Source organism: Pelecanus crispus, chromosome 1 (genome assembly GCF_030463565.1).
Source record: "Pelecanus crispus isolate bPelCri1 chromosome 1, bPelCri1.pri, whole genome shotgun sequence".
NCBI lineage: Eukaryota > Metazoa > Chordata > Aves > Pelecaniformes > Pelecanidae > Pelecanus > Pelecanus crispus.
Genome location: NC_134643.1, coordinates 61,329,749 through 61,353,103, shown reverse-complemented (window position 1 = coordinate 61,353,103; position 23,355 = coordinate 61,329,749).

Here is a 23,355-nt window from a genome sequence, read left to right as displayed (position 1 = left end):
TCAAAAGAAATATGACTTTAAAATCAATAAGAGGTGTGGGCGATAAAGATTCTTCATTTAGCTGTGAACCCACAGAGCATAAACCAGAGCTACAGGTGAAAGCTCCAATGTCCTGCAATGTTACTAACATTTCCCTCTGTGTGAACAGTCAATGTCAGATAGAAAGAGAGCCATGCTGTGGGGGATGTCATCTTTGTGTTGTGGTTTAACCCCAGGTGGCAACTAAGCACCACACAACTGCTCGCTCACCCTCCCCCCTGGTGGGATAGGGGAGAGAATTGGAAATGGAAAAAAAAAAAAGTAAAACCCATGGGTTGAGATAAAGGCAGTTTACTAGGACAGCAGAGGAAGAGAAAGTATTAATAATAATAATGATAAAAGAATATACAAAACAAGTGATGCACAATGCAATTGCTCACCACCCACTGACTAGGGGACTGCTCAGCCAGTCTCTAAGCAGCAGTTGCTGCCCCTCAGCCAACTTCCCCCAGTTTATATACTGAGCATGATGTCATATGGTATGGAATAGCCCTTTGGTCAGTTTGGGTCAGCTGTCCTGGCTGTGCTCCCTCCCAGCTTCTCATGCACCTGGCAGAGCATGGGAAGCTGAAAAGTCTTTGACTACTATAAACACTACTTAGCAACAACTAAAACATCAGGGTGTTATCAACATTATTCTCCTACTAAATCCAAAGCACAGCACTATACCAGCTACTAGGAAGAAAATTAACTCTATCCCAGCTGAAACCAGGACACTTTGGTACTTATTTCTGGGTATCCCACAAGGCCACCTGGAGTGCAAATCTCTTGCTCTAAGAAATAAAGGATGACATGAGGCTGTTAACTACAAAAGGAAATGGATCAACTGAATGCAAGACTGAGATACTCAGAGGACAGAAACAAGGCACTTCCAGAGGAGGTTTGCTCTGAAGGGGACATCTTCAGTCCTGCTGCTCAGCCAATGCAGAACACCTCAGAGATCATACACAAGTCATGAGCTGCAGTAACAGCTTAAAAAAATCCAGCGTAGTTGGCAGTGCTTGCCCAAGCGTGTTTGTGAGGCCAGTGTTTTCTGGAACTGGCATGCTACTCCCTCCCCTTGCAGCACTCCCACTCCAAGCACTGCTGGTTGTTTTGTGAACAGCCTCATTTGCTGCATGCCACACTTGCCTAGGGCTGGAAATCCACCTTCCCCCTCCTCCCAGTCTGCTGCTAGTTTTGATGGGATGTTTTTCTCCCTGCATTAGTCTGCTCTCTGCTTCTCTCTCTTCCTGAGCTGGGCCTGTTTCCTCCTCCTAATTATTCATGCAGGAGAGCAGATGGCAGGGGGAGTGGATTTCTCACTCACTGGGAGTGTGCTAGCTTATACAGACACTAGGTTTTGTCACACAAAGGTGGAATAACGCCAACTGCAGAAGAAATCAAGATATTCCAGAGTCTCGTTCCTAGCATCCCCTATTCTCTGTTCTTTGTTCAAGCAGGATATATTTTGGGCAACACCATCCATTTCTCAGTGTGTATTTGTGCCAGTTACATGACATCGTGCTTTTTCCTTCTCTTGTTTTAGATTTTTAATTAGGCTGAGAAACAATTCACAGCATATCATTTATCAAAATGAATACAGCTTTTTCATCTCAAGAAATAGCTGCAGTTCAGTACAGTCACAAACATTTGGGGGCAATATATTCAAGTCTGCAGTGGAAGCATCTGTAGTCCTCTGCAAATCTTCCATATTCAGACAGTGCAGGTCGGTTGTGATGAGGTAACTGGGACATGGGCAGGATCTTTCTGACCTGAGGGGAGGCCATTTGTATGTACAGATTGCTTGAAAACTGCACTAGGACACTCACCAACCATCCCCATGCCTGGTTCAGTGATGAGGGCATTGCTGGGAGCGTTCCCAACAGGCAGCCTGTACAAGCCATGCTGTTTTGTAGTCTAGCAGTATTTACTGTCACAGAAATAGGCCAGTCCATGCCAGTTGGCCTCAGTACCCAGGGACACTCCTGGACATGTATAATTTATTAGACTAGATGTAACTGTACTACAAGTACCCACACAGGCATCTCAGTTTTGATGGTCGAAGTGACCTTTTCATTAGCATGCCAAAATATTGCCACTGGAATGCGGCTGTAATTAGCATTGATAAAGCTTCTGTCGCAGTTACCACCATCACCAAAATAAAATGCAAATGAGAATATACATACACTTAACCAGCCCTTGCAGTCTGAGCAGCTCTAGCTGACAAACCACTATTAGGGACATTATCAGCAAAACTACTGTTGTAGCATCATTAATAAAGAACGGCAATGTTTTACATGAAGTCTTTCAATCAAAATTTTGCCTGGTAGGTTCTGTAGCAATAACAAAGTGCAGTCACCTTTTGATTTATAGTGACTTTCAATGGGTAAAGCAAGAACAGCACAGAGAAAGAAGTCATTGGTAAAGGCCACTGGGGTCTGTGCTGTTTTAATTGAAGCAACAATGCTGTCTTTGACTGCTACACAAGTACTGCCAGACTTTCAGAGTTTTTGCTGTTTTTCAGAAAGCCTGAACCGAAATGACCTTGCAGAAAACTATATGCAACTGAAAACAGCTATTCAGAAAGAATGGACAAGCCAACCAAGTCCAGATTTTAATCTGCGGTTTCAAAAGCTTCTCTCTCATGCTGTAAATTAAGGTAACTGAGTTGTAAATCAACAGAGTTGCAGTGGGGGAAAGCTGATGAGAGAGGAAAAATCAGACCTGTCTGATGTTTAGCACAAATAGAGCAAAAGCTCTATTTCAATTTTTTGTCAGGAGAATGAGCAGCAGGAGCCACTGGGCTTCTGAGCAGCCATTTACCAGTTTACCAAGGCAAGTCTTGCAGAGAAAAAGTCAGCAAAGAGGAATGAGGGAAAAAGAACACATGACAAAGTAATTTAAGGTACTGTCTTCAGACATCAGAACCCATTTAATTAAATCTCTTACTAATGCAAATGCCACTTTGCTTCCATTTGTCATCAGGGATGCTAGGCTGTCAAGGTATCACAGACCTTAAGGAAACTTAAGAAATGTGTTTTCATTACGTGTCTCACAGCTAAAAGCTTTGGCAGTCTGAGCAGAAAAAGGGAGAATTACAACATTTCCTGGTTCCATCATACGTAACATGCAGTGCACATACCTCCCTTCCAGGATGGTTGCTTCACCACCACAAAACTTAGACTATTATGGCTATAATACACCTACTAATCAACTTCTCTTTAATTGGGTCCCTGCCCCATGTAATTAAGATGCGGCTTTTGCCATGAAGCCAGTCAATAACTCTTCAGACAACAGCAGAAAAAGTGTATTCAAAGAAGGTAGCTGTAAGAAAGGCAAACCGAATAATCCATCAAGATCCAACAGGGAAGCATGAACTCAGCTCAGTCATGTTTTGGTCTATCAGTCATACAATGATCAATCAATGAGGAGTTCAATCTCCTGAGCCCAAAGTTGCATGATGGGATTCTTAACTGCTTTGGACTCATGCCCTTCCAGCCCAGTTGAAGTTGAGACTTGGCCAAACGCTTCAGAGTGTAACAGTGTTTTGTTAAATTGGGAATTTAGCCATGGGATGATGAAAAGAAATCTTTTGTGCAGTACTATTGCTTGCACAAAACCTGGAAACATGTAAGGCTATTTACAGCAATAAAGACATGCTAGGATATCAACAACTTCCAGAGTCAAACAGGAGGCTCCTCTGAGCAGTTTAAGTTGCGTTCACACAGAAGGGTCTTGGGAAACCACTCTGAGACACTTGCTGTCGGGTTATTCCAAGCATTCAAGCCCAGGCACATTAGTACCCGAAGCAATGCTTTCCAGCCCTATTAGCATTTGTTATTTGCAGTACCAGTATGCAGAAACAACCTTCTAAGCAACCCTGTGCCACCCCCTTGCTATACTTTACAACCTGGATTTCCTCCTCCCCCACTCCCAACTGTTGCTGACTCACTGGCAGTGCTTTTTCTTCTTCCACTTTGCTGTAATTGCTTTATGCTGAGGCTCTATTGATCTGTTGAGGATGTGCGAGTGGAGAAATTTCTTGACAACTCTGAGGCCACAGGTCTCTGCCTGCTGGCAAGCAAGCATGGGGAAGTCAGATGGGCAGAGGTGCTGGGCCAAATCTCAATTCCCTTTTACTGAACACCATCTCTCCTGTGCCAGCATCACCGTTACTCTTCACATAGCCAAGCAGAAGCATTTAAATGGCTACAGGAAACTGTGGTAGCTCTTGCCTCTCCCAGGCCCTAGGACAGACAAAAAACAACAAAGCAAAATCTAACAGAAGAACAGGCAGGCTAAGCATGTTACCTACAGTGACATAGATGTTTGATCCTGTGAGTTACTGAACCTAGTTCTTTCAGCCCAAGCTGCTGGTTAGTCTCCTTTATCATGTAGTTTTCAAAGTACTGTAGTTCTTGTCCTTGGGAATTGAACTGGTGTTCCACCCACGTACTCACACTGAACAGACCATTTTCTTTTCTTTCAGTGTTGTGCATCCCCTCTTCAAGCAGCAGAGCCTGCTGGGAGCCCTGAGCACAGCCACATTGGCTCTCACCTACTGTTTCCTCAAATGTTAATAGTTTCAAAATTACCAGATGGGTCACAACAATGACCAGGGATGCTTCAGAAGTCTCATTACTGGTTAATGAAACAGATACTGTTTGTTATGAACCAGCTCACACTGTGCATCCAACCAGCCTCCTGCCTGATTTCAAATGCTGAGGTTTTCCCTAGCCAAGCTTCCAGGCACAAAGGTGCCAGCACTTCAAACCTCACTATTCTTCAAATCTTTGGATTGACTTTGTTGCATGGATGGAGTCAAAGTTGGGCTGAACAAAATGCACAAAGTACTCACTTCTCTTTGTATTGTGCAAAGCTCTTTTGTTAACAGTTCCTGCAATGCAACATCATTTTGCCATTCAGCATGAGAATTGTTGGTGAAAACAGATTACTCCTTTTCTTTGGAGTGCTCCTAACATACGAAAGGAAGGATTTGATAAAATTAAAGGTCTGCTGTGGTTCAGAAAGCTTTTGCAAGACATTCATTCTCCAGCCATGCAAGCTGCATTGAAGCCAATATTAGAAAAAAGGAAAAAATGAGTGGGTGTAATAAGACAACTGCAAATGGGGTGTGCAAACATAGAAGACACTCTTACATTCTTATTTGAGAGATTTTTGTAAGCAGTTGCATTTTGCTGCCTGCAACACACGATTGGAATGATGATCTTAGAGGTCCTTTCCAATCTTAATGTATCCTAGTTTTTACTTTCATTATAAATAATCCAGCCACCAAGCCAGGAAACATGAAATTGCTACTATACCCTTAATTGGTTTAGTGGTGGACTTGGTAACGTTAGATTAATGGTTGGACTGGATGATCTTAAAGGTCTTTTCCAACCTAAACAATTCTATGATTCTATGGTACTTAGTAGGCTGCATGGGCTGTTCTGCCAATGTGTCAGGTGAGCAGCTCAGTTCCTTTGGCTGCCTAATTTGCCTCCTTAAAACAAATACTTCAACACTTGGTTTCTTTAATTCAGGCCCCTCTAAATATCTCCTGGCCTGCAAGCCTTTTTCAGCTAGCAGCCCAGCTGAAATACGGTGCTGGTAGAAATTGAGCTGTCAGCTTCCTTTGATGTCAAAAGGCTTTTGTAACTTGAACCCCTGATTGTTTTGGTATCAAGACTACAAGGCAAGAAATATGCTTCTACTTGAAGAAGCAAGACACCTGCCAAATAGCTGTGCACAGTGATATGTGGCTGCCTGCGACTGACACCTTTTTTCTGCTAAAACCAGAGCACTGTTCCCTTGTGAAGAGCTATTGGCAGCACAGAATGTACCTCAGCTTTCCCTGCACTGGGTCCCCAGGGAACAGCGGCTTAGTCTGACTGGAGCGTGCAGCAGCCTGTTGTCATCTCAGCCCCTTGCCCTTGCGAAAGTGGCTGCCTGTAGCAGCGGCAGGAACCACTGCTGCCCAAAGGAGAAAGGAATGACTTGGGGTAAAGCTCTCCAGGCTGCCTGAGTCCCATGCAGTGTCAATGACCTCAGCAGCTTATACACAGGGCAAAGCTAACAACCTGAGGAGTCGTCACAGGGTGTAGCAGTTTCTGCAACAACCATACTTTCCAGCCTAGCTAGGCAGAGTAAGAGGCAAGAGAAAGGGGCCTGCTGGGTCCCCTTGAGAGGCCTAATTGCTGTAGACTGTACCATTGCTGTTTTGCTCTTTGTCTTTGGCAGAGTTACTTCACACAGGTTGGGAGACAGGTACGTTTGCATGGCATGAGTACTGCTGCTTACAGAGCAAAAGGCACTATAAAGCAGCGATGAAGAACAAGGATGGCCTATCAAGGTGGTAGAAATGACATGGAGGGCCTAAAGCATTAGCCAGGCAGGGCTTGCAACAAACCTTGTGTCGTGGTTTAACCCCAGTCGGCAGCTAAGCACCACACAGCCGCTCGTTCACTCCCTGCCCCAGTGGGATGGGGGAGGGAATCGGAAGGCCAAAAATGAGAAAACTCGTGGGTTGACATAAAAACTGTGTAATAATTAAAAAGAAACAACCACAACCACCACAACAACTTGAAAGGAAAAGAGGAAAAAAATGTCAGAGAGAGAGAAATAAAACCCAAGACAGACAAGTGATGCAAATGAAAACAATTGCTTACCACCAACCAACCAATGCCCAGCCAGTCCCTGAGCCATGCCCCCCTGCCAACCTTCCCCCTAGTTTTATTGCTAAGCATGATGTCATATGGATATCCCTTTGGTCAGTCGGGGTCACCTCCCAACTTCTTGCGCATAGAATCATAGAATCGTTTAGGTTGGAAAAGACCTTTAAGATCATCCTGTCCAACCATTAACCTACACTACCAAACCCACACTAAACCAATCAAGGGTAGACTAGACTAAACCATGTCCCAAAGTGCCACATCTACCCATTTTTTGAACACTTCCAGGGATGGTGATTCCACCACCTCTCTGGGCAGCTTGTTCCAATGCTTGACTACCCTTTCCATGAAGAAATTTCTCCTAATTTCCAGCCTAAACCTTCCCTGGCGCAGCTTGAGCCCATTTCCTCTTGTCCTATCGCTAACTACTTGGGAGAAGAGACCAACACCCACCTTGCTACAACCTCCTTTCAGGTAGCTGTAGAGAGCAATAAGGTCTCCCCTCAGCCTCCTCTCCTCTAGGCTAAACAATCCCAGTTCCCTCAGCCGCTCCTCATAAGGCCTGTTCTCTAGACCCTTCACCAGCCTTGTAGCCCTTCTCTGAACACGCTCCAGCACCTCAATGTCTTTCTTGTATTGAGGGGCCCAAAACTGGACACAGTATTCCAGGTGTGGCCTCACCAGCACCAAGTACAGGGGAACAATCACCTCCCTGCTCCTGCTGGCCACACTATTCCTGATACAAGCCAGGATGCTGTTGGCCTTCTTGGCCACCTGGGCACACTGCTGGCTCATGTTCAGCCGGCTGTCTACCAACACCCCCAGGTCCTTTTCAGCCAGGCAGCTTTCCAGCCACTCTTCCCCAAGCCTGTAGCATTGCATGGGGTTGTTGTGACCCAAGTGCAGGACCCAGCACTTGGCCTTGTTAAACCTCATACAGTTGGCCTCGGCCCATCAGTCCAGCCTGCCCAGGTCCCTCTGCAGGGCCATCCTACCCTCCAGCAGATCAACACTCCCACCCAACTTGGTGTCATCTGCAAACTTACTGAGGGTGCACTCAATCCCCTCATCCAGATCATCGATAAAGGTATTAAACAAGGCTGGCGCCAAAACAGAGCCCTGGGGAACACCGCTCGTGACTGGCTGCCAACTGGACTTAACTCCATTTACCACACCTCTCTGGGCTCGGCCACCCAACCAGTTTTGTACCCAGTGAAGACTACGCCCGTCCAAGCCATGAGCTGCCAGCTTCCCAAGGAGAATATTATGGGAGACGGTGTCAAAAGCTTTGCTAAAGTCCAGGTAAATGACATCTACAGCCTTTCCATCATCTACCAGGTGGGTCACCAGGTCATAAAAGGAGATCAGGTTGGTCAAGCAGGACCTGCCTTTCATAAACCCGTGCTGGCTGGGCCTGATCCCCTGGTTGACCTGCACTTGCCTGTTGAGTTCACTCAAGAAGAACATCTCCATAATCTTTCCTGGCACCGAGGTCAAGCTGACAGGCCTGTAGTTTCCCGGGTCCTCCTTCTGGCCCTTTTTGTAGATGGGCATCACATTGGCAAGCCTCCAGTCATCAGGGACCTCCCCTGTTAACCAGGACTGCTGATAGATGATGGAAAGTGGCTTGGAAAGCTCCTCTGCCAGCTCCCTCAATACTCTTGGGTGGATCCCATCTGGCCCCATAGACTTGTGAGCATCCAGGTGGCATAGCAAGTCATTAACTGCTTCCTCCTGGACTATGAGGGCTCCATTCTGCTCCCCATCCCTATCCTCTAGCTCAGGGACCTGAGTACCCTGGGGATGACCGGTCTGGCTGTTAAACAGAGGCAAAGAAGGCATTAAATACCTCAGACTTTTCCTTGTCCTCAGTGACAATGTTCCCCCCCACATCCAGCAAGGGATGAAGATCCTCCTTGGCTCTCCTTTTATTGCTGATGTATTTATAAAAGCATTTTTTATTATCTTTTACAACAGTGGCCAGACTGAGTTCTTGCTGGGCTTTTGCTTTTCTAATTTCCTCCCTGCAGGACCTAACAAGGTCCCTGTACTCCTCCTGAGTTGCCTGCCCCTTCTTCCAAAGGCGGTAGACTCTCCTTTTTTCCGAGTCCCCGCAAAAGCTCCCTATTCAGCCAGGCCGGTCGTTTTCCCCGCCGGTTGGTCTTACAGCACACGGGGACAGCCCGCTCCTGCGCCCTTAAGACTTCCTTCTTGAAGAAGGCCCAGCCTTCCTGGACCCCTTTGCCTTTCAGGACTGCCTCCCAAGGGACTCTCCCAAACAGCATCCTGAACAGGCCAAAGTCTGCCCTCCGGAAGTCCATGGTAACAGTTTTACTGCCCCTCCGCTTGGCATCGCCCAGAATCGAGAACTCTATCATATCATGGTCACTAAGCCCATGACGGCCTCCGACCATGACATCTCCCACAAGCCCTTCTCTGTTAGTAAACAGCAGGTCAAGCGAGGCACCTCCCCTGGTAGGCTCACTTACCAGCTGCGTCAGAAAGTTATCCTCCACACACTCTAGGAACTTTTGAGACTGTTGCCTCTCTGCTGTGTTGTATTTCCAGCAGATGTCCGGCAAGGGCTAGTGATTGCGAGACTTCTGCCAGCCACTTATAGAATGCCTCATCTACCTCTACATCCTGGTTGGGTGGTCTATAGCAGACTCCCAACAGGACATCTGCCTTGCTGGCCTTCCCCCTCATCCTTACCCATAAGCACTCTACCTTGTCATCACCACTGTCAAGCTCTATACAGTCAAAACACTCCTTAACATACAGAGCCACCCCACCACCTCTCCTTCCCTGCCTATCCCTTCTGAAGAGCTTATAGCCATCCAGTGCAGCACTCCAGTCATGAGAGTCATCCCACCACGTTTCTGTGATGGCGACTATGTCATAGCCATCCTGCTGCACAAGGGCTTCCAGCTCCTCCTGTTTGTTGCCCATGCTACGTGCATTGGTGTACATGCACTTGAGCCGGGCTATCGATTTCGCCCCCAATGTTTCCATGCCGCCCCTGGGCTCCTCACTAGCGAGCCTGTTTATATCCCCTTCCCCCTTCAAACCTAGGTTAAAGCCCTCTCAGTGAGTCCCGCCAACTCATGGGTGAGAATCCTTTTCCCCTTTGGAGACAGCCGATCTCCATCAGCCGCCAGCAGGCCCGGTGCCATGTAAACATCCCTGTGATCGAAAAAACCAAAATTCCACTGATGGCACCAGCCTCTGAGCCACCTGTTAATCAGGTGAGTTTTCCCATTCCTTTCAGCACTCTTAACTGCCACTGACGGGATTGAGGAAAACACTACCTGCGCTCCCGATCCTGCGACCAATCGCCCCAGCGTCATGAGGTCCCTCTTCATTGCTTCAGGACTTCTCTCTGTAATCTCATCACTGCCCACCTGTACAACCAGCAACGGGTAATAATCAGAGGGCCTTACGAGGTTGGGGAGTTTCCTAATAATGTCCCTAGCCTGGGCCCCAGGGAGGCAGCAGACTTCCCTGTGGGATGGGTCCGGGTGGCAGATTGGGCCCTCAGTTCCCCACAGGAGGGAATCACCTACCACAATTACCCTCCTTTTTTTCTTAACAGGGGCAGTCATAATCCGTGGGGTTGACTGACTGGCCCTCAGCAACCCCCTGGCTGGACCTTCCCCTTCACCTCCCTCCCCACTTGCCTGGCCCTCAACTCCCAGAGCCCCGTATCTGTTGTGTAGGGGCAGCTGGGGAGGTGAGGGAGGCCGGGAGGGGATTCGCCTGCCACCCCGGGCAGGGACCTGTTTCCATTCCCCCCTGTCTCTTGGATCCCCTCCTTCTGCTTGCCGGCAAGAGGGCAGGGGATCCTCGTGCTCCCTGTGGGGCCTCCGCCTGCTGCCCTGGCCCCAGGGATGGTAGGGTGCGGCTCCACCAGTCTATTTCCCTCTCACACTCCCTGATGCTCATCAGCCTGTCCACCTCCTCCTTCAGCTCTGCCACCAGGCTGAGCAGATCATCTACCTGCTCACAGCGAAGACATTTGCTGTCTCTGCTGCCCTCCGGTACAAGCGACAGGCTCAGGCACTCCCTGCAGCTGGCGACCTGGACGGCTGCGTGTTTGTGCGGGAGCTCCATCTGGCTTGCCGCATTCCTTCTGGTGGAGGCTTTCGGGTGGGTGGTAACCATAGCTCCCAGGTATTCTCCTGCAAGGACGATGACCACTGCCTGAGTTTTCCTTTGGAACTAGGAGGGCACTGGGCCTTCCCTGCTCGCCCTGACCATGCAAACTGATGCGCCACGTCCTTCTGATGCGCCTCGTCCTGTTCGCCGCAGTCCTGGTCGCTCGCGCTCCCTGGGTGCTGCTTTTATAGGTGGTGGTTTGGCCGCCGTCACTCCTGGCCCTGCCCACGCTACGTCAGAGCTGCTGCACGTCAGCAGCTCGCCCTTTTCCGCCCTTCCCTGCTTGAGGCGGGGGGATGGGCTGCTCGCTCTCGCCCTGCGCTTTTTTGCCACCTTAGCAAGGGTGCCCCAGCACGAGCGTCCACTCCAGAGCCCTTCGCCTCGGTGTCCCCCCAGCCTACTTGCTGGTGGGGTGGGGTGAGAAGCAGGAGAGGCCTTGACTCTGTGTAAGCACTGCTCAGCAGTAACAAAAACATCCCGTGTTATCAGCACTGTTTCCAGCACAAATCCAAGACATAGGAGGAGGGAGAGTGGGGTGGGAGTGGGGTGCAGGGAAGTTGGGGGGTGTTGGAATTTGGGTGGGGGTCAATGGGCAAGTGGGGGGGTGCAGGTAGCCCCCCAGGAGTCCAGAGGCAGAGGGATTATGGGGGCGCAGTGCAGAAAATGGGAGCATGGAGGGATGGAGGTGGAGAGGAGGAAGGGGGGAGCAGGGGCATGAGATAGGAGGGCAGGGGATGTGTGTGGGGTGCATCACAGGGAAAAAAAAACCAAACCAAAACTCGCAAGGGGGCGAACACGGAAAAACTTGCAAGGGGGGAGATGGACCAGGGGAGGAGGGGGGGTATGTGTAAACACAAATTGCAATGAACATTGCACGGCTACTATAGAAGTGTGAGCTCCCGTTGTTCAGGTAAGAGCAGTTTTACAGAAAACAGAATAGAAATACTGAACAACTGGGAACCAATTAAAAGAGAACATACAAGTAGATGGATTAAATGTAAGGAATAAACCCGACCGAAGCCTAATACTGAGGAAGAAATAGTTATCAACACCATGCACCTACCAGCAAAACAGATGAATAAATAGCCACTATAAATAGCACAGCCCTCTAGCAGCTCATCAGACCCTTCTCCTCTTACACACATGATTTTCTACATAACATTTTTTAACTGTATTAATGAGGCTTTTCTCTATTAGTGTGGATTGAGAATGTAAAATATTGTAGCAAAGGTAACAGGTAAGATCAGGCAGCTGTTAAAACAATCAGCCATTGCCATTCTTGCCTGCAACTCATCACACAACTTTTCTGGTATGGAAACTGAAGACAGTGATGAGGTTTCTTCCCATGATACTGAGCTGCAGCACACTGACCAGCTCAGACCCTCAGGATGCAAGGGTCAGATTTCCACCTTGATATCCTTTTCCTTTCCTAGGATCTTCCACAGCTTACTCAGAAAACTGCCAGGTCCTGTGGTGTATGTCTGTCTCATTCCAGTAAAGGAGCTCTGTCCTTATTTGTAAATAATGCAGGCATTTTCATAAACTTCAGATAATCTTCAGTTTGTTACTGGTATTCTAGCTCTGGGGCTCTTATGAACTTTTAAAAATCACACTTCAGCTCTGAAAAGAAGGATGCTAACCCTTTCCCCTGGAATTATCTAATAACTTTTCCTGAATTGACATTATCAGCTATACTAAATGAGTTGTGATTCCAGAGAAATAAAGGTAGAAACAGTACTGTGAAAACACACAGTTAACTGGAAACTTAATCCACAGTGAATCTCTAGTTGGCTCACTGTCATCACTATTACAGCACATACCAAAAGATATACCCCTGTCCCCCCAAATCCACTTCACAGAGCATAAACCACCAAAGCCTACCACCAAAACCTCCCAACAACAGCAAAGTCTTTCTGCTTCTTCCTAGCAACAGTCTTAACCTTGACCCTAATTTTTTTTTTCTGAATTTTCACATAGAATAGGACAAAACATTAGGAACTGGAGATTTTTAACAGCTGAAATATAGGGGGAAGCCTGGATGGAAGGAACAGCCTTTCATTAAAACTACAGCAAATTCTCAGAAGAGTTTGAAAGTATAGTTTTTCAGTCTTGTATTTGGGAAGGTTTGATGCATAAACCCTTTCATTTTCCTTTGTCAGAATGAAAGATGTGATTTCTGATCAAAAGAATTCAGCATCTCTGGTTTGAAGACTTTCAGAAAGTATTTTCTTTCAGTACATTTCTCTCTCTGTGAACCAGAGAAGCTAATTTTGAAATATTTAAGCTTTCCATGTACGAAAGCTCTATTTCTGGACCAGCTCTACTGAATAGGTTTTGTGCCACTTGGTCTTTGTGCCGGGAAAGAGCTTTGAAACCACCCCTCAGGCACACAGAATGAAGCCAGCACAATTCTGCTCTTTGGTCTTGGAGTTTAGCATCACATAGGGCTGACACCAAACTGAGAGGGTTTACATCAGAAATGACAGATGGCAAGATGGTTGCCACCCCTATCAACTCTGTCCTGCCACCAGCTCTTGAGTCTGAACCTGCCTGACACCATGACAGCTCCAGTTTATAGCTGTTAAAGGTGAAAGGGTGTATTTTTCATGTCAGCAGAGCGGAACAGTTGGTAATTTTTCCAGAGCAGAGATTACAGCAGGATGCCAGGCAGCCATCAGTTCTGACATGCCATTCGGAGAGTCCCTGTTGCTGTGTACCAAATGTCTAATGTACAGCTCAGGAAAGAACTGGAAGGTGGACTACCAGCTGATATGCATGTAATAAGCTGATATTTCTGCAACATGGTGATTTTTTTTTTCCTAACAATCCTTTAAAGATTATAAAATATGCCTAACAGTTTGCTGAAAATGCTGAGATTTAGCCAAGATTTAGTCACACATACACACTGATGGGAGGTAAACATTCAGGTACACACATTAAACAAAAAGATCTACAGATATTTCAATTAGTCTAAAACATTTAACACATTTAAGTTTGGATACTGAAATGGGCACAGGCAGTATTATATATATAGAAAAAAAAAAAAAAAAAGGACGACTAATTTTCTGCCCCTTTTCCCCTTCACAGGTAGGGAAACAGTGAAGACGGTTTCTCACTAAAGGGCAGACCCAGGCAGGGAGACTATCCTTACAGAAGTCTATAGGTCTGGCTAGGGACTACTGAATGTTAAGTCAAAGCCACAGCATCGTGTCTGAAGTGAAAGCATATTTCAGACCTGTCAGTGAAGTGCTCTGGTACACTACCAAGACTTGGTTAGCAGGTTGTGGCTAGAAGGGAAGGCAGCTTGCCTAAACAGCAATCACCCCTTCCTGACCATCCTGTTCTCTCATGAAGGCAGCATTGCCCTTAATAGGTAACTGGATCCACACTTCCATGGAGAGAAAACATCCCCCCAGAAACAACATCTTTGCTGTTGGTTGTTCAGGCATGTGTACAGATAACTTAACTCTCCTGCTCCTACCCTCAGAAAGTCTCCATAAGGCTGACTCCTACTGTTCTGGGCCATCTGGATACATCAATTCTAAAGTACTCTAATAGAAAAGCAGTCCATAATGTACTAGAAGACAACATGCAGTGTTAGCTGGGCACCAGGGATGAGGTAGATTAAGTATTCCCCAACAGTTGTCGTATACCATTTGTACTGTGCGTGTAGGATGTGTGGGTATTTAACAGACACTGCTCTCACTTGAAACAAGACCTCATTGACCAGATGGTCCCAATTGTTTTACAGTTAATTTAAAAAAAAACAAAAAAACAAACAGCCCCATATAAATCCTGATTAACCCATGTAGCTCTGTACTGTGAGAAAAATATTAGGTTGAATAAGTCACTTGTTACACCTTAAAAGTCTTCCAGTGCCCCAGCAAAACTAGACTCTGCAGGGCTCCAATGGCCTTCATTCAAGCCCTACCACTGACAAGACAGTCTTTCTAACAACACTAGGAAGGGGAAGGATAAAATTGCTGCAGCTGTTATTTTTCATTGTTTACTTGAGAAAATGACCCACCACCTAGAATTAGGCTAAAACATCTTCCGTTGAAGTACAGTGTATGAAACACACTGCATAAATTGCATGCCTGCCTTTGAGGTATCCAGGTCTAGTAACCAAGTAAGAAAGGCCATACAGTTACTGCAGGAAGTTAGCTCTTACACTATTACGTGCCTGAGGCAATTCCCTGTCTCTCTTACAGAGGGAAGCAATGAACATATCCCAGGCCAATATTCTGTGTGATGTAACTCCAGCCAACAACATAGAATTAAGATTACTCTCATGCAAATGCATTGGTAAGAAAAAGGGTCATCTGCTGCCTCCCCTACCATTTTCCTCACAGCATTTCTGTCACCCTGATTTGCTGCTCTTCTGTCTACAAAAGCAAAGGATAATCCTGTTGTGCAACTACCTCCTCCTCCAGTAATTAATTCATTGCTTGAAGGAACAAAACTAAATGACTTTTAATTTCATTTTGAAATAAACTGTGCTTGGCAACTCCTTTTGCAGAAACTAGAAAGGAGCCGATTTTCTTCCGGATCCTGTTGTTCTTTCTTAGCATTGTGTGCTTGGTAAATTATATTAGCACAGCATGAAGTTGGCACAAGATATGTGGTGCAGCCTCAACTGTAAAATCAAAACTGCTTGGCTGGAAGAATAAAAGATATCGCCCCCACCCCCTCTATCCATGATATTCAGGGAAGAGGAAAAGCACAGTTTGGCTATGTTCGTTAATTTGTCATATAGATATATTCTACAGCAAATTTCTTTTGACTGATGCTAAATGCCTGACTCATTCTGTAGGCTGAGATCAAAAGAAGTGACAAGTCTACAAAATTTGCTTTAAGTCAGTTTTAATATGGCATATACTGTACTTTCTTCTCTTGGATCAGAATCAACTCGCAGATGTTACTTTAAAGAGTTTTGCTCAACCTATGCAAAGAGTCCTGCCAACTGTATAGACTGGATGGCCAATAAAGAAATCTCAGATAATTGATTCAGGATCTAGCCCCAATATATTCCCTGTTAAAAGGAACAACTTCAACATTTCCTCAGGGCAGGACCTCTTTAGCATGCCTCACTGGATAGATTTAGCCAAAGACACTCAATCCATTGAAGGGATAGGTTGTCATGAAATGCCTCTTTTGCCACTCCCATAAGACACCTCTGGATTTCAGATAAATTCAGATGCCCTGCAGAAAAATATTTCTATTAAAATAGCCAAAATTTTCTTTTGTATCAATTTGATGTTGAATAACTGTTTTTCCTGTTAAAGTTTTCAATGGACAAGGGTTTCTGGTATGATGAAATGCCAAGCAAAAAGCATTAAATGGGCTTGTTATCATTTTTATTGAAGTTCTCTCTGAAATCCTCTACTCCAGTTTTATAACCAGCTTTGAAACTTACATACCGATTATTTCACATGGCAGGGCTTCATCCATGCTGAAGACCATAAAAATGTAGTTATCTTAAAGGGACTCTCCCCTTATCTTGCTCACCCTAGAAATGAGCAGAGTCTTCAGAGTTTAGAACCCCATTAGCTGCAGTTACCCGCAGCTGGTAGCACTGAACTGCAAATTCAGCTCTCTTAGCCCTGAGGGAAGCTCACGCTACAGAAAACTGCAGTTTTCCAAAGACCTTTCATATCATTCTCTCAACGTCTAAAATATTAATGGATAATGTTAAGACAGGGTAGGGCAGAGGACTCCCAGCCCCAAGGGAAATGGAACGAGGATTTGGCTCCATTTCAGGTGACGACCCATAAAGCAGCTCCTGGCTCAGCACCTTGGACAGGGGAACAAAAGCAGGGTGGATGGTCCTCGGAGGGCAGCCACCTTCCCACATATGAGCACACACATGAACCGAATGGTGCCTTTTCCCAAGAGAGAGCAACCACTGAGGCTTCCTTGGTCAGGAAGACTCTGAGAAGTCCTAGAGTTTTGACACTTGCAATAAGGATGTTAGGGAATAAGTACAGAGAGAAAAAGAGGATGAAATATGAAAACAATCTCCTAACTACCTGCATTACTGACAGGTTTAGTAAGACCCTGCAGCAGCTGCAACATAGAGGCAGTGATGTGAGGAATACTTCTTAACCACCACAGCTGTATACTGTTCCTGAGATTTCAAGTCAATCCAAGGATAAGCAATATGACAAAATATAGAAGCAGAAAAAAGATGAAAATTAAGTTATGTATAGTCTACTACCTTTCCAGCAACTGTAAAGCAATATGGGCAAATAATGTAATTAAGCAAATAGGATCAGAGATCTGACAAATGCCTTCAGTCCCATGGCAATTTACCGTAACTTACTGGGCAAGAAATGCCGGCAATTTAGCTAAGATCTAGAGTGCAGGTTTGAGTTTCATCAGCACAGCTAGTCTAGGCATTCTCTAAAAAGACTTCACCACATTTGAGAAGAGCTATATTTACTGCAGGGCCCACCATCAGTGAAGACATTTACGTTGCTTAGGAAATCAGTTCATGCTGCCAATATGCATGTCTTTAAGAAGGCTCAGACTGGTTTTTTTTCATCTAGTCTTAGAGCGGCACTTGCCAACAGTGCTATGCCACAATAAGAGGGAGTTTGAAAAAAAAAAATTCCATATCTATTTGCAAGACTTTTACAGAAGATTAACAACAGTTGCATACAAAACATTGAGGAATTTTGTGTCAGAAGGAGATCTAATAAAACACACATTGAATTTTGAATTCAGGCGAATGCATTTTTACCTTCCCTGAGAGGGGAAACAAAGCTGCTATCACAGCAGAATGTGTTAGTATTCCATTTCAGAGCTACATGTAGAGAGACTAATATTATCTTTGCAGAAACGTCAATAGTAAGCTGCCCAAAAGACAGAAAAGTAGAGCTCATGTGGGGGCGCACACACACACACAGATATATATATATATAAATTTAAATTGCAAAGAGCCTGAAGGAAGTTGGCTACATTTCAATTTTAAGCAGAAAAATCAATTCCACAGACTAGACAGTTATTCCCACCGGGTAAAGGCTGGAATATTTTCTGTATTTTCACTTAGTATTTTCTAAACTTTTGTTATCATTCTGAAATATGATACAGGGCAGAAATGTTTCAGCGTATGTTTGATAGTGTTATTAATGAGGAAGAAACTGAAGAACATACTGCATTAGTGCATTCTGAGGGACTCTGTGGACATGGACAGAGGACCAGTTTGACTAAAATGCTGAATCCTGTCCTAATTCAATTACTATGAAGAATTTTAATTACTTTCTCTTGTCAGAGGGGGTGTGCAAAAGTGTCAAGACTGAGATCCCCATACGCGACTCACACAGCTAGGTGAGGAAATACCACCTAAAGCACTCTCTCTCTAAAGTGATATTAATCAAAACTTAAAAATCTAGAGCAAGGACTAAGAAATATTGAACCAAAGGGATCTTCAAATGAGTGACTGAAGCTATAGATCAGTCAGACCATCTAGATAATCCAGATCAGTTTAACTTGGTTTAAGATACAACAGCTAGGTGTGAACTATACCCAGGTTATTTAACATGAACAAAAAATTTGCTGTAATAAAACAAAGTAGAAAATTTGAGGGCAGTAGAAGGTTTTAAGACTGTGGTTAACTTTTTTCTCTACATCCATTTCTACAACTCAGAATACTGCACTATATCTTTTCCTGAAACTAAAGCTTCTCCAGAAGATGTTGTTTAGTAACTCCCTTTTCAGAGGGAGCTACAGACCATATCTGTGTCAGGTACCCCCTCCTCTTTGAGCATTACAAACTTATTATAAAGCTTGTCCCCACCCTGGACAAGACACTTTGGCACCACTGAGTAGTGTCAGACAGGAAAAGGGGAGGAGGGTGGAAGACAGATTCTAGTCTTTCTCTCATTGGGTTTGCAATGGAAATCGCAACTATTGATAAATGCGTTGCCAAACAGGCAATATATGTTTCCTTGTTTTGGTTCATTTGTCTCCATGAAACCCATCAGAGAAAATTAATCTCCTAGCTGGAAGTAAGCCGTTGTCAGAGCCAAACTCTTCCAGCTTGCCTGCAGAGAATTCTTCACCTTTCAGTGTGATTGAAGGCCTGTACCGCACTACTGAGCTGCACCTCATTAAATTAGCACAGAGCAGACTTCACAGAGCTGCTTCCTTCCTACTGACACCATGATAGTCAGAGCTTGCTGATGCATGAGGAAGGAGCTGCTGCACATCACGAAAACACAGACATTTGCTGCAGCTAAAGGTAGCTGTCATTAGGAGCCGCACAGTCAGATGAATAATAATTTCATTATCAAATTTCTCCACCTACCCCCCCTTATTTGTAACAAACAGACAACGTGTTATATTTTGGTTTCGACAGCCTGGTTTTCTTCTGCTGTTTCTAGATGACTTCCATTAACCTTGGGAAAAATTTGGCACATGGTGAACTCTGACTCAGACTTGGGTCAGTGTGAAAGACTTCATCAGCACAGCCTCTGTCTTGCCACAGAGTGCTCATACACTTTGCATTAAAGCATGTATTTAAACACATCTGCAGACTTTGTTCCACGAATTTGCAGAGGAGTGTGGGAGCAGAAAAAAAGGAAACATTGGAAGCATGGCCTTATAAAGGTGCTTGTCTTTGCATGCCAACCGTTCAACATAAAAGGAAAACAGCCTCATGAAACAGCTACTGAGAGCAAGGATAAGACAAAGCAGTTCCCTGGTAAACCTGTCCCCAGATCCAAATTTTATTTATGGAGCCAAGTAGATTTAAGTAGCTAATAAAAACTGGTTTCAGCAGTTACCATGATCATTCAACAGGTAGTCTGAGCTTAGAGTGGTGAAGCTGTACAGCCTGAAAGGAACAGGATTTCAGACTAAAGCGATGCACGGATTCTGTCTGGCCTTAGGAGTTTAAGCTGAGCTCTTATCAAACTTCCTGGACAAGTGTTCACACTTCAAGTGGTAGTCCAGGCAGTATCGGGGTGGAGGGGCTGATTAGCATCATCATCCACTCCCCTGAAATTGAGCCTGCCATGGGAGACTGGTGTCGGATCAGTATGTGGGAGCTCTGCAGCTGATACCAGGCAGTTCATTGCAGTTCTCAGTGCAGCAGATCTGGAGGCCCTGCTGCTTGCTTTGTGTCCCCTTCCAAGTATACCATAAAGAGCTTTACAAGGCAGCTGTGGAAATAGAAAGCCTGTTCATGCCATATCCCATGTTAGTGCCAGTTTACTTTCTACATTGCTTCTCAGAGCCCACCCTATGTATTTGAGAGGCCTGTGAAGTGATACACTCTGTTACTGCATTTATGAGTCTTGACAGGACTTTCTTTTGAAAGAATGAACTCAGCTGCAAACTGATGATTTCACTTGGCTACAAGCGTAGCATTGGTGTGTTTCACTGCACACTGCTGCCTCCCTGCTAGAGCACAGCTCAACCTAGAAGGATGCAAAAGAAAAGAAGAACAAAGGCTTGCCACAAGAAACACTGAAGTTTTCTTGCTGTGAAACATTGTTCTCATTCAATCAGAAAGATTAGAGAGGTCTTGAACACCATCAAAATATCACTGGATACTTATCCTTTCAAGTTGTGATATCTCCTTCCAGGAATTCTAGCTACCACACATTAGCACTGGTCACATCCTCAGACCTGCTGTACGGCCAAAGACAGGCAAGCAAACACTAAACCACTAAACCATTTTGCAGGCTGTGCAAAATGAACATGTCATTTTTATTACTACTCTGTCTGAAAGACCACATTCAAAACTCAAGAATTTCTCTTGCTGAAGAATGTGACAGCCCAACTGTTACTTCTGATCCTTCTATCAGATCAGACCTTCAGGGACCTCTACCATCTACTGGAAAAGAGCACTGAACTGTGAAAGGTACCCAATGCTATCCAGCCTGCAACAACAGCAATGACTTTCTGGTGGCTTTCCTCCAGCTGGACTGACTTTAGTCTGTTAAACAACAATCAAAGCCGAAGAGTAGAAAGACATGATACATCAAAAAAGCATAACCTCATATTAAAAAGAAAGCAAACAAACAGCCACGGGAAGAACTTTCCTCATATCCTGCCTCATAGCAATCACTGCATCTCTTGTACTTTGGGAATCCATCTTTTTATATTTTGCAAGATGACTTCTGCTGCTTCATTCACTTCCCACCAACTTACTTCCTAGAAAGTAACAACTTGAGCGCTTCCTGAAGGCCAGCAAGAACACATTTCTGTATTGCCTCCTACCACTTTTTTAAAAACCAACCAAACAAAAAACCCCAAACCCACAAAAACCACCAGAGAACTTTCAGCAAGTGTTAGAGAGACACCTCAGCCTGTGTGGGCTGCAAATCACTTCTGGACCTGCAACACGCCCAGCTGAATTACACTTATCTCTCTGCCTCACTGGCGCAGCTGCTGAAAAGGCAGATTGCCCTGGTCTCCATGTTTGTTTACTACTCAGAGGTTAGGACTGAAGTGCTCATGCTTAGGTTTTATTTCTCTCACTAACTTCCTAAGTGACTTTTGCTCAGCTAGTTTACTGTTTTCAGTAAATAGGTTGCTTGAAACTAGCTGAAATTGCAAAGTCAGGATAAGGCTTTCTGCACAGAAAGGGCTTTTCGCAGATGTCTTTTTTAAAAAGCTCTAAAGCAGTATGTTTAATTAATGGCTCAATCAGATTTCAAGGTTTTTGTCATGCTTCCTCATCAGGGGTGGTGGGAATAAAAAAAAAAAAAAATCTTTCTGTGACAGGAGTGCTGGGAAAGTGAGCCTTTTCCAGATTCCTCTCAAAAATGTTACTGGCAAGAGCCACGGTCCTTTGGAGCCTCCTGAGAAGGTGGCTGCAAGCTTGGCCCCTCTCCTGTTCAGGATAAAGCGAACATAACATGCAGGGTCTCTCCTGCATCTTTGTAGCCAACCTCGGTAAAGACCAGGTAACTCAGCTGTACCCCCATTCACCATGGCCAGGCCACCATCAGGACACAGGCCGTCAAATGCAGAAGGTTCAATCCCCAGCTATTTTGGTGCAGTAACTATGACTGGGTCTCAGATCATCCCAGGTACCCTGCTCCTGTCTCCCTGTTCTTATCCTGAAGCACATTTGTTAAGCAGTTCAGATTTTTTTTTTTTTTAAAGTAGAAATCTCATGTTATACTACTAATTTCACAGGGTCAAAGCCATGACACCACTAAAACACATCCAATGTGGAAGTTGGAAGGTAAGAGCCAACTTTACAGCTGCAGGGAAAGGAAGTTTTGGCAAAAGTCTCTGCAATTCTAAACACAAGGGTCATGCAGGTTGTGAATCATTACAGCTTTCCTCCAACAGCTGCCATAAAGCCAGTTGCATAGAACTGGTTTTGTGCTTCCCATAACACCGCAGGACAGGCTACTCAATGCCGTGATATAAACCAGCAGTTCCACAGAATCCATACAATTTTATCATGGTATCTAAAATACAAAACATTTTATTTCTAAAAGTATATTTCTGGAAGGATGAAGACCCTCCCCACACCCAGCTTCCCTTGCTCCCCCTTCAAGAAAACTATTTTCAGAGACAGCTTAAATATCAGTAATAGCTACTTGCTTATCAAACTCCATTGCTTTAAGTATGTGAAAAACAGAGTGTAATTCAGTCAGCACATACAACATGCGGAACAGTTTCATCACTAACACCAAGTACAATTTTCATTACTCAAGTCATACTTGTTTTATGAATTTACTTACCCACTCACTAATGATGCAGTTCATTTCTTGCTGCACAAAGCCTCTACCATGGAAGGAAATGTGTTGGAAGTAGAAAAGATCAGTGCTGGCTTGTTAAAAAAATAAAGAGGAAAGTTGTGCTCACCTGCTTTAGAAATAGCATGTGAAGAGGGACTTCCTAACCTAGAAGGAACAAGGTTGCTGTGGAAAAAGCTAGGAAATACAAACACATCTTAAGATATGCTCATTATAATGTGCAGTACACTCCCAAAATTATGGACACTTGTAATACATAACATTTGCAAGTATATAGATGAAACGACTATATCAAAAGCAATATAATTAGGCAATTACAAGTGAGAGCATTTTGAAGGAGTCAAATTTTATGATACAGTTACTCTAAATGCTCTTGCACTGTTCTTCAAATGAACATTTTGCAGGTCCTTTTCATGATTTCCTAACACTCCCATACCAGGCTTCAAAAAAAAAGTCCCTCCTCCCTTCAGGTTTCCCCATCATGGACCTCACATCTAATTAGAATATCTGCTACACAATGCTCTCTTTGCATAAACAATTTCATTTAAGAATACATAAGTGTAAACACTGAATTTTTCAATGAACAGACAAGTTCAGTTTTGCAGGTCAGCTCCCATGATTTCAGAGACTTGTTCCATTTAAAAAAAAAAAATACACAGGAAATAGACATCACAGGTTTCCTTCCCTCACCTAATGGGACTAATGGTGCGCAGGCTCCATGGGGAAATCAGTTATAGCTTTGAAGGCTTAACTGACAGGCTATTAATTCCATAGTTTCCACACCA